General features: G+C 34.8%; 1 long non-coding RNA gene across 1 annotated transcript; it reads right to left on the reverse strand.

Annotated features, from left to right (window-relative positions):
* Nucleotides 1–2,457: 2,457 nt before the first annotated feature.
* Nucleotides 2,458–10,847, reverse strand: LOC124460796. Its single transcript, XR_006954793.1, has 5 exons — nucleotides 10,628–10,847; nucleotides 10,342–10,559; nucleotides 10,012–10,268; nucleotides 3,026–3,109; nucleotides 2,458–2,940 (listed from the first exon to the last, which is right to left on the reverse strand). It is a non-coding gene; the product is annotated as an uncharacterized LOC124460796 (long non-coding RNA).
* Nucleotides 10,848–13,659: the final 2,812 nt, after the last annotated feature.

The raw sequence follows: 13,659 nt of genomic DNA on the forward strand, positions 1-13,659 counted from the left end.
AATTTCTGAGGTAAGCAGATTTATTGCGTGGATTGTTGAGTGCGCGTGGATAATGCTAGTGGATAATGCTAGCGCGGGCTGAATGAACACTAATGATGCTAGTTGAGTTTTCATATTTTTTAGGAAGTTGTGCTTAACCTTAGCGAATTTGAATGGGTCTTTGGTGGTTATAAGTTTCATTTTATTTTCAATTTCAGAGTTAATCTTGGATTTTATGCAGTCTTGTATCATCTTTTTAATCAGTTTTAATTTTGTTTTAAATAGTTGTAAATCTGACTCAGAAAGATATATTTCTAGTCTATTGCTCTTTTTAATCATAGTTAATATTTTGCTCTTTTCTAGGAGCAGTAATATTAACTATGATTAATGGGGTTGCATTGTAGCCTTTTCAATACATTGCTTGTTGCTTTGGGTACATTTTTCTCAATGGCTGCATTTATAATATTATTAAGTTTTGTTAGGTGAATGTCGATTTCGTCGTTAGATAGGTTTCTATCGTTAGGTGTCTGTATCTCTTGTCGCAGTAAAGCACTTTGAGTCATTTTAAACTTTAACCAATTAGTTTGCCGGAAATTCAAATACGTTGTTTTAGGGGATTCACATACATATATTGTATAGGGACGTGCACTCCCTATTTGAAATGGTAAACTGGACTGCTTGATGGTCGCTATCATAATCTACGCATTTTAAACAGTTGGTAGTAGGATTGTCTGAATCAAAGAATTTTATTCTGTTATCGGCGATGCATATGTCTAGGAAAGAATTGCCCTTTGGGTATGAAGGATATTCTGAAGCATATAGTGTTGATCTGAAAGTTATATTATTTTCATTTAACCATGTGAATAATGCATTGCCTTTTTGATTAGAAGAACTATTGCCCCCATTGCTATTAAGGTCGCCAGCCATATAATAATATATATCGCCAGCCATATATATAATAATGATTTAAGTGCTTCAAACACTTTGTTCACCTTGTACTTAAATTGTTCATTATTATTACCCGATGGGTAATAGGCAGCGATAATGAACATTTGCTTATTGCTAGACATGGGTATCCTAATAATCGAAGTTTCCAGAAAACTTAATTTGTCTAGTTGACTATTATGAAATTTGCTGAACTTTATGTGGTTTTTAACTAAAATGGCCGTCCCACCACCTCTGCAAGACCCAAGCCTGTCTTTTCTTATAAGTGAGTAGCCTTCGAAACTAATTTTATGTTTAGGACTTAGTTTTGTCTCATTGAGTAGTAACAAATCGGGTTCTTTTTCGGCTAGGAATTTGCTGAGCTCTAGGCGTCTATTTAAACTAATTAAAGAGTTTACGTTAAGCGTTATTATGGCTATTTCCTTATTATTCGATTTATTAACTAATGGGCTCATGGAGAATTTATGATTTCAAAGACTGTGTCCAATCTAGCAGATTGTTCATTTAGATGTTTGTGCAAGTTTTGAAGTCGGTGACATAGATTTTGAAGTGTGTTAAATAATTCATTTAAAATGTTATTTTCGTTAGTTTGAGGTGCTATTAAATCATTGCTATTGTTAGTAGATCCTTTTGTTACACTAGCATAACTTATTTTGGGATTAACAGGTTTTGGTGATAGCGTATTACTTTTGCTTCCAAATTGCCTTTTAGTTTGCATTTTGCTTTTCAGCTCCCTGTAGCGCTCGCAACCTTTATAAGATGCTGTGTGACCATGCTTTTTGCATAAGATACAAAAGAGTTTTTCTTTTTCCTCTGGGTTATTCGATGTTATCGAGCAGGCACCTTCATGATTTTTTCCACATTTCACGCATATGGACAAGAGGTAACAATTGGCGGCGCTATGATAAAAGCCTTGGCACTTCCTGCATTGGGGGATATCCGGTCTTCGGAGGGTTTCCTATTTGACATGACGGTAAAGTAAATTATCCATGGCTTTCAGATCCTTGATGTTACTTTCCGCGCTTATTTGTACCATAAATATTGGTATCACGGAGTTTTCTACAATGGATTTTTTGGTTTTAAATGCGGTTACTTCTAGAATTTTGAATGTTTCTTTTTCAAATGTTTTTAATTCGGTCAGAATTATTTGTAGGTCTGTATTGCCCTCCAATCCTTTCAATAGGAAAGTTTTTGTTTTAAGGCACTTGGGTGTGTAGGTAAAGAACTGAGCTTTGGCCTTTTCTAGGTGTCCTCTAACTTTTGTGTAATCAGCTAGATTAAAGAGAAAAACTGACAGTTTATTTTTAAATTCTTAGATTTTGAACAGTGAGATTTTAAGGCCATCTCTTATTAAACTGATTATTTCATTTGCATCTATATCAAAAATATTTATTGGTGGAATATCTTTGTTTTTATTTTTAGATTTTGTATTATTAATATGTGTTTCACTATTATTATTGCTCACTGTTGGGGTAGCGTGTGTTGTTGTTGAATTTGTTGTATTATTTTGTATTATTGCTTCTCTTTCTTTTTTAAGCTTGTTCACAAACACTTGATTTTTGAATTTTTGTATTACACTTTCGTCGCACTCTTCGTCTGCAGTGTCCAAAATAGCGTAATAGTTGTTTTTGTGATTCTTTGCCATTGTGGTGGGCTGATCGTTTTCGTTTTCTCTTTACTTCTTCTCGTTTATTTTCATTATAATTATTATTATTTGGAGAACAAAGCTCATGCATTGTATTAATCGACACCTTCTGCAGTCTGTGATTTATGTTTATATTCACTTGCAGAAAAGAATATTAACGGGGGTTGTCAAAACAATAATTAAGTGCACTTTTAAGACCCAGGAACCAAGTGATACGTGTTGCTTCACTGGCATCCAAAATCGAACTCCACTCAAGCGATCGTTACGGCAAAAGCTGTGGAAGATTACAAACAAACTGATGAGGCAACCGACTTCAAGCTGGCCGCTCAAAATTCAGGCAGCCCGACAGGCTCCATCCAGTGGACGAAGACCTCGGAGGGAAAAATAATAGGATAATAATAATAAAAGGAAACAGATAATATCATCTTGCAAAAGTCTCTTCAGTCGAATGCTTACCAGACTCTCTTCTCCCTTACAAGTGACTCCAGCATGGGCTTCCAGTCCATCTCACCGTTTGCAAGACCCATCACATTCCTGGAGCTGCAAAAAGAGATTAGAAAATTGATCAACAGAAAAACAACTGGACATGACCGTCATAAAAGTTCTACCTATCAAAGCAGTTTTATTTCTCCTGAATCTACAACAATATCCTCCGCCATGGTTATTTTCCTTCAGCATGGAAATCAGCGACTATAGTTATGATCTTAAAACCAAAAAAATGGCTGAAGTAAAATCATACAGACCAATAAGTCTACTCGCAGGCTTCTCTAAGATTTTTGAGACACTGCTGGCAACTAGACTTCTTGAGTTCTCAACCTTTCACAGGATTCTTCCAAACCATATGTTTGGTTTTCGGAAAAACCACAGCACTGAGCACCAACTTGCAAGGGTAACTCAATTCCTGCAAGTCACTCGATCAAAAGGAATACAGCTCTGACGTATTTGTAGATTTTACCGAAGCTTTTGACAAAGTGTCAGGGCACTTAGCGTTAATATAGTTGAATATGCAAATAATACTCAAAACTCTAAATTCAAAATCTTAGTTTAAAGTGTTTTCTAGTTTAATTAAGGGGAGAAAATATATCATTTTAGTGTAATAGGACAAAAAAATCAATATTTTTCTATTGCAAGTAGATCATTTTGAAGCCTTGCAATCGTTTACATAGTAAGAGGCTCTATTTTTAACTGTTAAAATACCCATACTATTATCAACATGTATCAAAAAGATAGATAATGGAAAAATAGATTTGCTTTCAATATTCAAATAAACTTAATGGGTGGGTTTACTTTTTCAAATTGAAATCGAAATTTGAAACTTGCCTGAATATTGTTAAATTAATAACAAAGGAGACAGAACAAATCAAATGTGTCAGATCGGGTTAAAACACAGCATTTGCAAGTACCAACTGAGGCAGTTACCCTGCAGTGGTCAGATTGTTCTGTTCTACGAAACATATGAGAGCATGCCATGGCGAATACCTGTGGAATCTCTCAGCATACCAAATATCAATCTATCTAGATTGTCTGTGAATGCTTTAATTGGTTTCAGCGCTAATAATTGAAAATCTGCATCTGTCATTAGATAGAACAATTGTAATTTCATATCATAGATATCAACGAATTCTGCATTAAATTGAAAAATATGTAATAAAATATTACATATTGATATTATTGTGACTCAATCTTATAATAAGAAATCTATTTGAAATGAAGAAGTTTCTTCTAGAGTGAAAAATAACATTTTAAAACATAACTCAATTTGGAATTTGATATAGCAACTGCTCACCGTAGCATAATTTAGGGAACCACAAATTATATAGTTAGCTGTTGGAAGAGATTCTTCCAAAAAATTAATAGCAAAATTAAAGCAAAAATTTTAACAAATTCATTATCACTATTATGGTAGTCCCAAAATGTAAGTAGTGGATATAATACAATTTGTTTCCATTTGTTATACTCTATCGTCGTGATGGCATTTCAATTGAAAGCTCTAATAAAAAATCTCAACACTTAAGTAAGATATTTTCACAATTCTTTATTTTTTGTTTAAACAAACAAGAACAAAGGACACTTTTCAAAATTAATCTGAACGAAGTGAATATTTTCAAGATCAAGTTGCACACTTTTCTAGTCTGCTAAAAGTCTAACCGAATTGAACATGAGATACGAACGAGGTATTAGAAAATTACTGTTCTGTTCTGGAATAACATTAAAATTAACCGGCTGATCTTTCCAGCTTCGTTTCCTCGTTTGGTTATATGACACTAATCCAAAATATCTGGGAATGACTCGACAGACCTCATGAGATTCAACAGATATTTCCCTGTATCTGCAGCTCTTCTTGACTTCGTTTTGGTCTTATTTGCTCAAATTTTCTTAAAACCCAATGACCAGTTCTTTTTACTTGATGACCTGGAAGCAGCACAGACCTTAAAGCGATTAAAAGTGATCGATTTAATACCACCCACAAATTCGTTGCCAATAATCAAATTCAGAAATTAAAAAGAAAAAAAAATCAAAAATTTTTTTCACAAAAAATATATGCCGGCGTTGAATTTACGACCCGAATGGAGGTCATTCCCATTTTTAATAAAAACAATTTTTTTCTTTATAGTACCATATCATATCATATTAATATTCATAAAACCTAAATAATGCAGCATTTTATGAGTTTCACAAAATCGAATTAACCAATTAAAATATTTTTATATCTGTTATATATTATATATTATAAAAATTCAATAATAATAAAATTCTGAAAAATAGATATTTCAGTATTTTAGTACCCTTGATGCAAAAAAAATAAAAAATGTTAAAATTTTTGAATTTTTTTATAAAATTACTCAGATGTTTTAAACGCAGGAAATGATTTCGACCCGATACTATATACATATGTTTATATATTCTTGATTAGAGTAATGGCCGTATCGATATAGCCATGCCCGCTTGCCCTTTTCCCCATCTGTTTGAATTGACTTCAAGCTCTCAATTAGTAAGCTACTGATATGACACTTAATATGCTTTTTATTTCTATCAAGTTGGACTTTTCGCTTTAGGTTTAGTTTATGGCTGTGTTACGCAAATTAGACCTGCAAAATTTGAGAATGTTGAAGAGAATATTTTCGTAAAAATTTAAAGCAAATTCGATTAATTTGTTCGAAGATGTAAGTGACTACTGAAACCTTAGGCGCGTGTATTTCCGAAGCAGTTTTTTTCAATTCGGTAAGCAGAATTTCTCGAAAACTACGATGCAACTTTTTAAAATTATGTTATATACTATTATTTAGATTTTGTTATAGACAATTTTTTTCGTTGGGGAATGTCCTCTAATTACGGGTTGAGTGGTTCAAATAACTATTTCATGGTCAAGAGGCCGTCAAATTGGCAAAAAACTTTCTACGCCCAAGTCAGCCATGATAAAAAGAAAAATTATAATGTGTCGTATAATTTTTATTACATTAGTAGGTATGTAGTTTCAAAATACTTTGATTTCTTTAATTTCCCTTATTTTTGAGGAGACAGTTGTTAAAGGTTATTCCTGTGGCTGTTTTTTAAAGGAGTCTCAAGGATTTTAAAAAATTCTTTATAATTCTTATCGTTCTTGATAACAAAAAATGAAGTAAGTGAGTCGTCTCCATGACTTCTGTATACCATGTGAACAAATATTTTAAACTTCCAAGAACAAATGTATGTTTATTAAATTGTTTTCACATGCCTCATAGCATATTCTGTCTCGCTTACCCTTACAAATTTTATTTTCACGTATATTTGGCATGGTTCTAGTCCGATTTTAATCAACTTTCTGGGTTGGTAGAAATAAACAAGATTACTTAGTCTGTGTCTGATAGTCAAAAAATTGCAGGAGGCAAATGGTTTTTTCTAAATTATGGAGGCGAAAGTGGGCGTGGCTAAAATTTAAAAGAAACTGGATAACTGTACATACTACACGAGTCTACAAACCAAATTTGGTGCTTCTTGCTCTTCCAAACTCCGAGGTCTAGGTGTACATACAGTCGACGGCACAAGTATTTTGACAAAAGTTGTTGCTCTCTTTAGCGATTTGTTTTGAAGAAATTGACTAGTTAACGGTTCTTACTTTATAAGAAATGAATATAACAGTTAATAATAAAGCAGAATAAAAATTTTTTTTCTTCAATTGCTTTATGCATTTTCTTAATTTTTGCTTTATTGTCTTTCGTTAGCTGATAAGAGGTGGAAAAAAGTATTTTGACATTCTCAGTATTTAGTCTTTATTAGTCTGCTCAAGAGTAAACAATTATCACACGTGGTTATTATTGTTCAATAATTATTTCATTGAAATAAAAAATCAATTTTACTTATTTGTTTTGCGACATTATGGGTAAAGCAAGTGAATTAAGTGACATGGTCAAGTGTGAAATGGTGGCGAAGTATAACTCTGGTATTTCTGTAGAAAATATCAGTAACTTATACAATGTTTCTCGCCAAACTGTTTATTATCAAATAAACAAGTTTAAAAAACACCAATCCGTCAAAAACCTGCCGCGAAGTGGAAGACCTCGCAAGACAACTGAGACCGCGGATCGTTATATTCTGCGTAAATTTAAAGAAAACCCTTTAGAGATGCCCAAAGCAGTTGTCCGGGACCTCGCTGATACGACCGATATTATAATTAGCGAAAGGTCAATTCGTAGGCGCCTAAAGGAAGCAGAGTTTGGAACGTATGTTGCCAGAGATATTCCCCAGATTACTGCCAGGAATAAACTGAAACGTCTCGAATTTGCCAAAAAATATATTGCTAAGCCCCAATCGTTTTGGCGTCAAGTTTTATGGAGTGATGAAAGCTCCTTTAGCTTCCACTGCTCAAAAAAAAAAGTTTATGTGAGAATGCCAAAAATCACACACCAAAAAGTCAGTTATGTTTTGGGGATGCGTTGCTTATAACGGCGTAGGAGACTTGGTTCCCGTCGATGGAACCATGACGAAAGAAAAATATTTGACCGTCATTAAAGATCATGCTTTGCCTTCAGGGGATAAACTTATCGGAGAGTCCTTTGTTTTCCAGCAGGACAATGCGCCATGTCATAAGGCAAAAATGATAACAAGTTTTTTAATGAAAATGAAGTAAATGTGCTGGATTGGCCACCGCAAAGTCCTGATGTGAACATCATTGAAAACCTATGGGCTTATATTAAGCGACAGCGTTGTGCTGATCTCGAAAGGACACGACAGGACACTATTTCTGAGGTTGGAGAGCTCTGGAGACACATTTCGTTGGATTATATCCGTAACTTGGTAGATTACAAAAAGTAATAAATGCTAAAGGAGGGTATATTTTTTATTAAACATAGCAAACCATACGTTGAAACGTAAAATTGTATTCATTTTTGTTATTTTGGACATTTGTCAAAATACTTTTGTCACCATGCATTTTGTTACTTCGAATTTTCTGATTATTAATGTTTATTTTAGGAATTCGTTTTTGATTTAAATAACCTGCGGATATTCATATCTTTTTACCAAAATTATTTATTTTCTTTTTTATGGTCTTTTAAAAAAAACTTTAACATATTCTCTGAAAATTTTGTTTGTCAAAATACATATGCCGTCGACTGTATATACAGACAGGCGGACGGACGGACATGCATAGATCGACTGTTGATGCTAATGAGGAATATATATGTATACTTTATGGGGTTGGAAAAGCTTCCTTCTGCCTTTTACATACACTTGGGCGACTTTAATATACCCTTTCACACTATGGGTGCATGGTATAATAATTAAACATGTGTTTTAAGATATGTACTTTGGAAAATAACTCACACTAATCAATATTAAACAGTTTACTCTGAGACAATTTCTTAAAACTGTGTATATTTAATTAATACATATTTCCCTTTAAAAAGAGTTTAAAACTTTACAAATTTTCAAAGATAAAAGCAGAAAATATACAATTTAAGCAATAATTAATTTGCTTGCGAAATTTCTTGGTCTAATACATACATACATATATTAAAGTAGTAGTAGGAAGTAAATTACTAATAAATTTTTTATTATATCTCTTACAAAATTTTAAGTATACTTCGGCCAGATGACTGCTTGGCGATATCTACACAGTAGAGAAATACACTTTTGACTTGCCTAACTATCTAGTTAGTTGTACATATCATAACTACGACTAGTTGTACGATTTACGAGTTGCGATTTAGTTCAGTTAAAAGATCTTGGTCCAGCCCCCTTATCAAAATTATCTGACTTGGCTTAAAGAGAATGGAGATGCAGCCTCGATTGTAATTACACATCGAACTTATTTGGAAACCGTTGTAAAGACCTGGGTGCACACTGTACAGTCATCATCATGGCTGACAAATTGATATTTCTTTTGAACGTTGTGGCCCCCTCCCCGACACTCCTTTCCAGTTTTACTTGTATTTGATTTTTCATTTGCTGTACAGACACTTTATTGTGGTCTTTCTGCTTTGAGTTTTCAATTAACGCTTCGCGTTCATGTCTCATACATGTATACAACTTCCGTTTTATTGCGTGTTGTCACTTAGGCCTGTTGATCAAATTGCCTAATTGCTTAGGCCTATTGCCTATTGCTTAAAAGCTATTTGCAGGAAAGATCCTTCACAGTCAGGGGCATTGATGACATAACTTCAAGAATTGGCAAAATCACTGCAGGAATACCTCAAGGCAGTGTCTTGGGTCCCGTCCTTTTCAACGTTTACACCTCAGACATGCCTATAGCAGATTATATTTTTGAACATGACTTCCTCATGGAGTCAGGTGAAGATACAAGAGCCCTGACATCTTACTGTCAACTGTCAGGAAAACGCTAAAATATCTAAGCGAATTCACTAGATGGTCAAAAAAGTGGTGCTTCACTATAAACAATGAGAAAACTGTTTATGTCCTATACACAAAACGAAACATTTCTCCTGCTCTAAGATCTCATCTAATAAAGATTAATGGAAAGCCTAAACAAAATGCTAGTCAATATAAATATCTGGGCGTTACTATAGATAATAAGCTGATTCTAAAAAATCACATAACTTATCTATGTATACAAGCCAAAGCCACTTATCAAAGCCTAAAATGGCTTATAGGGGAAAAGAGCTTACTTAGCACACGATGCAAAGTCACAATTTTTAAGGAAATCATATGCCATTCTCCGGAAACCCTCTTTAAATAAGTCTGTGGAACGCACAAGCTGCTAAGAAAAAAATTACGGAGTCGAACATGTTCAGCACAAATGATTCTATCCGCGACAAACACAATGTAAACTCTATGGAACACAAGTATGATTTGGCATGTGTGAGATTCGCTATCTTCACCCAAGGACACCCAAATGTAGAAGTGAGAAATATTCTGGAGAATCCCTTTACTCCTAAAAGGCTCTTATGGTCCAGATACTCCATACAACTACAAAAAATGTTAGCAGCTCGGAACCCACCACTTACCACTCATCAACCCAATCAACAGCAACATGCAACGGATATTAGCCTCTAGCAGCAGCAGTCACCAACTCCAGCTCCTCCAAATGCTGCAACCCAACAGCAGCATTTAGCGACGCAGCAGCAGCAACAAACAGCTGGACAGCACGCTCCACAAGCACAAGCAGAAATTCCTCCAAAGCTAAAAAAACAGCAGGAGGCTATAGCCTACTTTAGTAGCGCCCCCTCCCTCATAAGCTGATTGATGCCACCATGATTGCCACCTGAGATATCAAAGAATAAAAAGCAGAAACGATATCCAAAAGCAAAAAGAGGCGAAAGTAAGAAAAAACAAACCTGTTGAGCGCCTAGAAAGGCACGTGATTAATAGACTATTCTGCGACTTCAAAAACAAAATACGCAATAGAGCGTACATTGAAGAGCGTATAAAGGATCAGCCTATACAGATTCAGCGGCTAATCTTGCCCCCGCTCAAGCCGGGCGAAACTGGCGTTTATTCGGATGACCAACTTTGGAAAAAGAGCTCTTGCGCGAGATCGACCATAGCGCGTAAGCTGAAACAAAAAATAAAAAAGATATTACCGCCCATGAAGGTGCACAAACCGATAATCTTCTTACTCACTTTCAGCCAATTCCTTTCAGTACAATCTTCACCCATCGGTTTAAGGGATCTGGCCCTCCCGCTCCAGACTTGTCGAGAAAGCAGACAATATGGACATTCCATCCTGATGATGCCTCCCGCTGCCAGCTACCTCTCTCCAGGCGAGACTCTCATGTGAGGCGCTGGAAGCCAAATCTGAAAAAAAGAGAAAAAGAGCACAAATAAGAAAAAAGCACAAGAAATCAACACTTCTCTTATTTCTCTCCTTATCTATATTGCTGCATCCGAAACGGCTAATGATCGCACACCAGCTGCCAGTCTACGAAGCCTGCTGCTCTTCAGGGTTGGATGCGATCCTCGTCTAGTGTCCTTCTTGGGGTCAAGATGCATGCAATCCTTGTCCTGGGTCCTGTTATGGTGCTGTTCCTGAAAAAGAAAACAATAACATACAATTAGTCTATACCCAAAATGGTTGCCTATTGTAAAACTAACTCTTGCTACTTATGTACCTTTTTCCAATAAGAAAAAATACATTCGCTAAAAGCGCTGATGTAATAGACTTGCCGTCTTCAAAAACGCTGTGGATCGATTTGATGACCTGCAAGAAAACAATTATTTTAATTACTATTATCTCAAACTACTTGTAAACACTAAATTTATCTAAATCAATTGCACTTTGCAATAATTTTTACTTTTGTTTACGCTTGGTACATATATCCCAGAAAACATTTTTTTGCATGTACAGTAATTTCCCTTACAAATTTCCCTATCGTTATATCCCAACAAACACTTTCTTACATATTCTTGTCACATCTAAGATTCATTGTAAAATACTTATTTTTTAATTTTGTATTTGTATATGCTCCCTGATAGGGTGCGAAAAAGAAAAAATGGTTGGCTCCCATAGGGGCCATCCACTTGGTAACATATGGGTCAATGACGACTGAACAGTGGACCAGTATTCCACATTTTTCAATAACTATTGGCAACGCAATTACTAGTGCGATTTATACAAGAAAATGTAACTGTCGCGATATACCCTCAGCACTTTATACCTACTAGGCTAAAATAGATTTTTGTCTCATTCCGCATTTCTTTTTTATGGTATGCAACGACAAGTGCAAGAGACCGCAAGTGCAGGTAGTCTCTATGAAATTTCACAATTTTTACCTACTTCGGCCGATGTTCGACGACTCGATGATGCATTTTTACCCAACAGTAATGACAATATTTGTAAAGTTTACGGTTTCTAAAAAGGTCCCATTTTCTTTGCCTAACCATCCCATCAAAAAAACGGACATTCGTTTTATCTTTTGCTTAACTTTGAGCGCAAGGAAGTCTACTTAATTTAGCTGAAATTAAACAATTTTAAATGCTAAATAATAGTTTAGAATGTTTTCTATCCATAGAGGCGTATTACCATAAATTTTATTCAAAACTAAAAAAGGAAATATCCAAAAACAAAACAAAGTCCCAAATTCAGCGTTACATAAATATTCGGTTTGTTCATACGAACTTAAGAAACAATGGCTTAAAATAGTAATAAATTAATAAAGTTATATATTTCGCAAACCTTAAACCTATCATACCTTTTGTTACCCTAGAATCTATGTTTCTATGCTTTGCACTGGAATATAGACTTAGTGTAACTGTAAATATAGAGAAGCATAAAGAACTAAGAAGAGTGTATACAGCTTGCACTAAGTCACGTACGCCTATGTTGCTTTTTCATTTCATATTTTTGCTGGTCGAATTACTCGCTAATCTACTGTTCAATAGTAAAGACTTAATTTAAGATAATAAAACTGTGAAATAAAATTTTGAATTAAAATTAAATTAAACAATTTAATTGGCGCAGTCGGTAGGATTCCAATTAATTTTATACGGAATCCGCAAAAGAATCTACGGACACGAAATAAATCGCTTTTCTGTGGAAAAATGGCTCTTTCTGAATCTCTCTTGGGACAATTGCTTTCCCAATTAAGGCAAGTCCAGCCGTTCGAGGGAGACAACAATTATCTCTGCTTTTTCATTAAAAGAGTGGAGTACCTACTTGGACTATACCCCACTGATGATATAAGGCAGAAAAGCATCATATACGGGACAGTCGAGGGACTCATCGTGGGAGAGGCTCAAAGAAATATCAGGCAAAACTCCATAAACTCATGGACATTGCTGAAGGAGGCACTAATCGAAGAGTACGGCACGCAGACACCTCTCGAAGAACTACTAAGAAGGCTCTATAATACGGACTACATGGGAAACCTTCGTAAGTTTTGTGAGGAGCTACAAAAAAAGTCACGTGTAATTGCTGATAAACTAGAATTAGAGTGTAACGCAGTGAATTCAGCTGTGTATACCCAAGCAATGGAAAATACTATTAAAAATTGTATTCAGAGAAAGTTACCTGATAGACTATTCATGTTGCTGTCAAGATACGATATCAGCACTGTATCTAAATTAAAACGTATCGCTCAGCATGAAGGTTATTATGAAGAAAGGAAACAATTCAGCAATAAAAATAGTTCCATGCCAACTAATTATAGGGGTAATATGGCTAGAGACTGTCAGAATTTTCAATCACCAAATTCATCTATGGACCCAGTGTCTAACCAGTCAATTCAGCCTCAATATTCCAATGGTCAAACGGGAGTAACCCAATCTCACCAGTACAATCAGCTGTACAATCAATTTAACCAACAGCTACACCAGGGACAACAGGCAAATCCAATAAATGCAGCAATAAATAATAGATCTGAGGAACATACCAATAGGCCAAATAAAAGAAATAGAGAAGGAAGTAGTGGACACCAACGAATGGATACGAGCGAAAATTTTCAAATGAGTGCCTTTCCAGAAAACAATACTTAACAATTAAGTTCAATGAGAAATATTACAAATGCCTAATAGATACTGGATCGTCTGTCAATTAACCATAATTTTTTTAATCTTCCAATACATAAAAAACAAAATAATGTCGACACCATAAATTCAGAAGTTGCATTAGAAAATTATGTATTAACGCAACCAAACAAACTTATACCTACAAGTCA

This window comes from Drosophila willistoni, unplaced genomic scaffold, assembly GCF_018902025.1.
Source record: "Drosophila willistoni isolate 14030-0811.24 unplaced genomic scaffold, UCI_dwil_1.1 Seg112, whole genome shotgun sequence".
NCBI classification, from domain to species: Eukaryota; Metazoa; Arthropoda; class Insecta; order Diptera; family Drosophilidae; genus Drosophila; species Drosophila willistoni.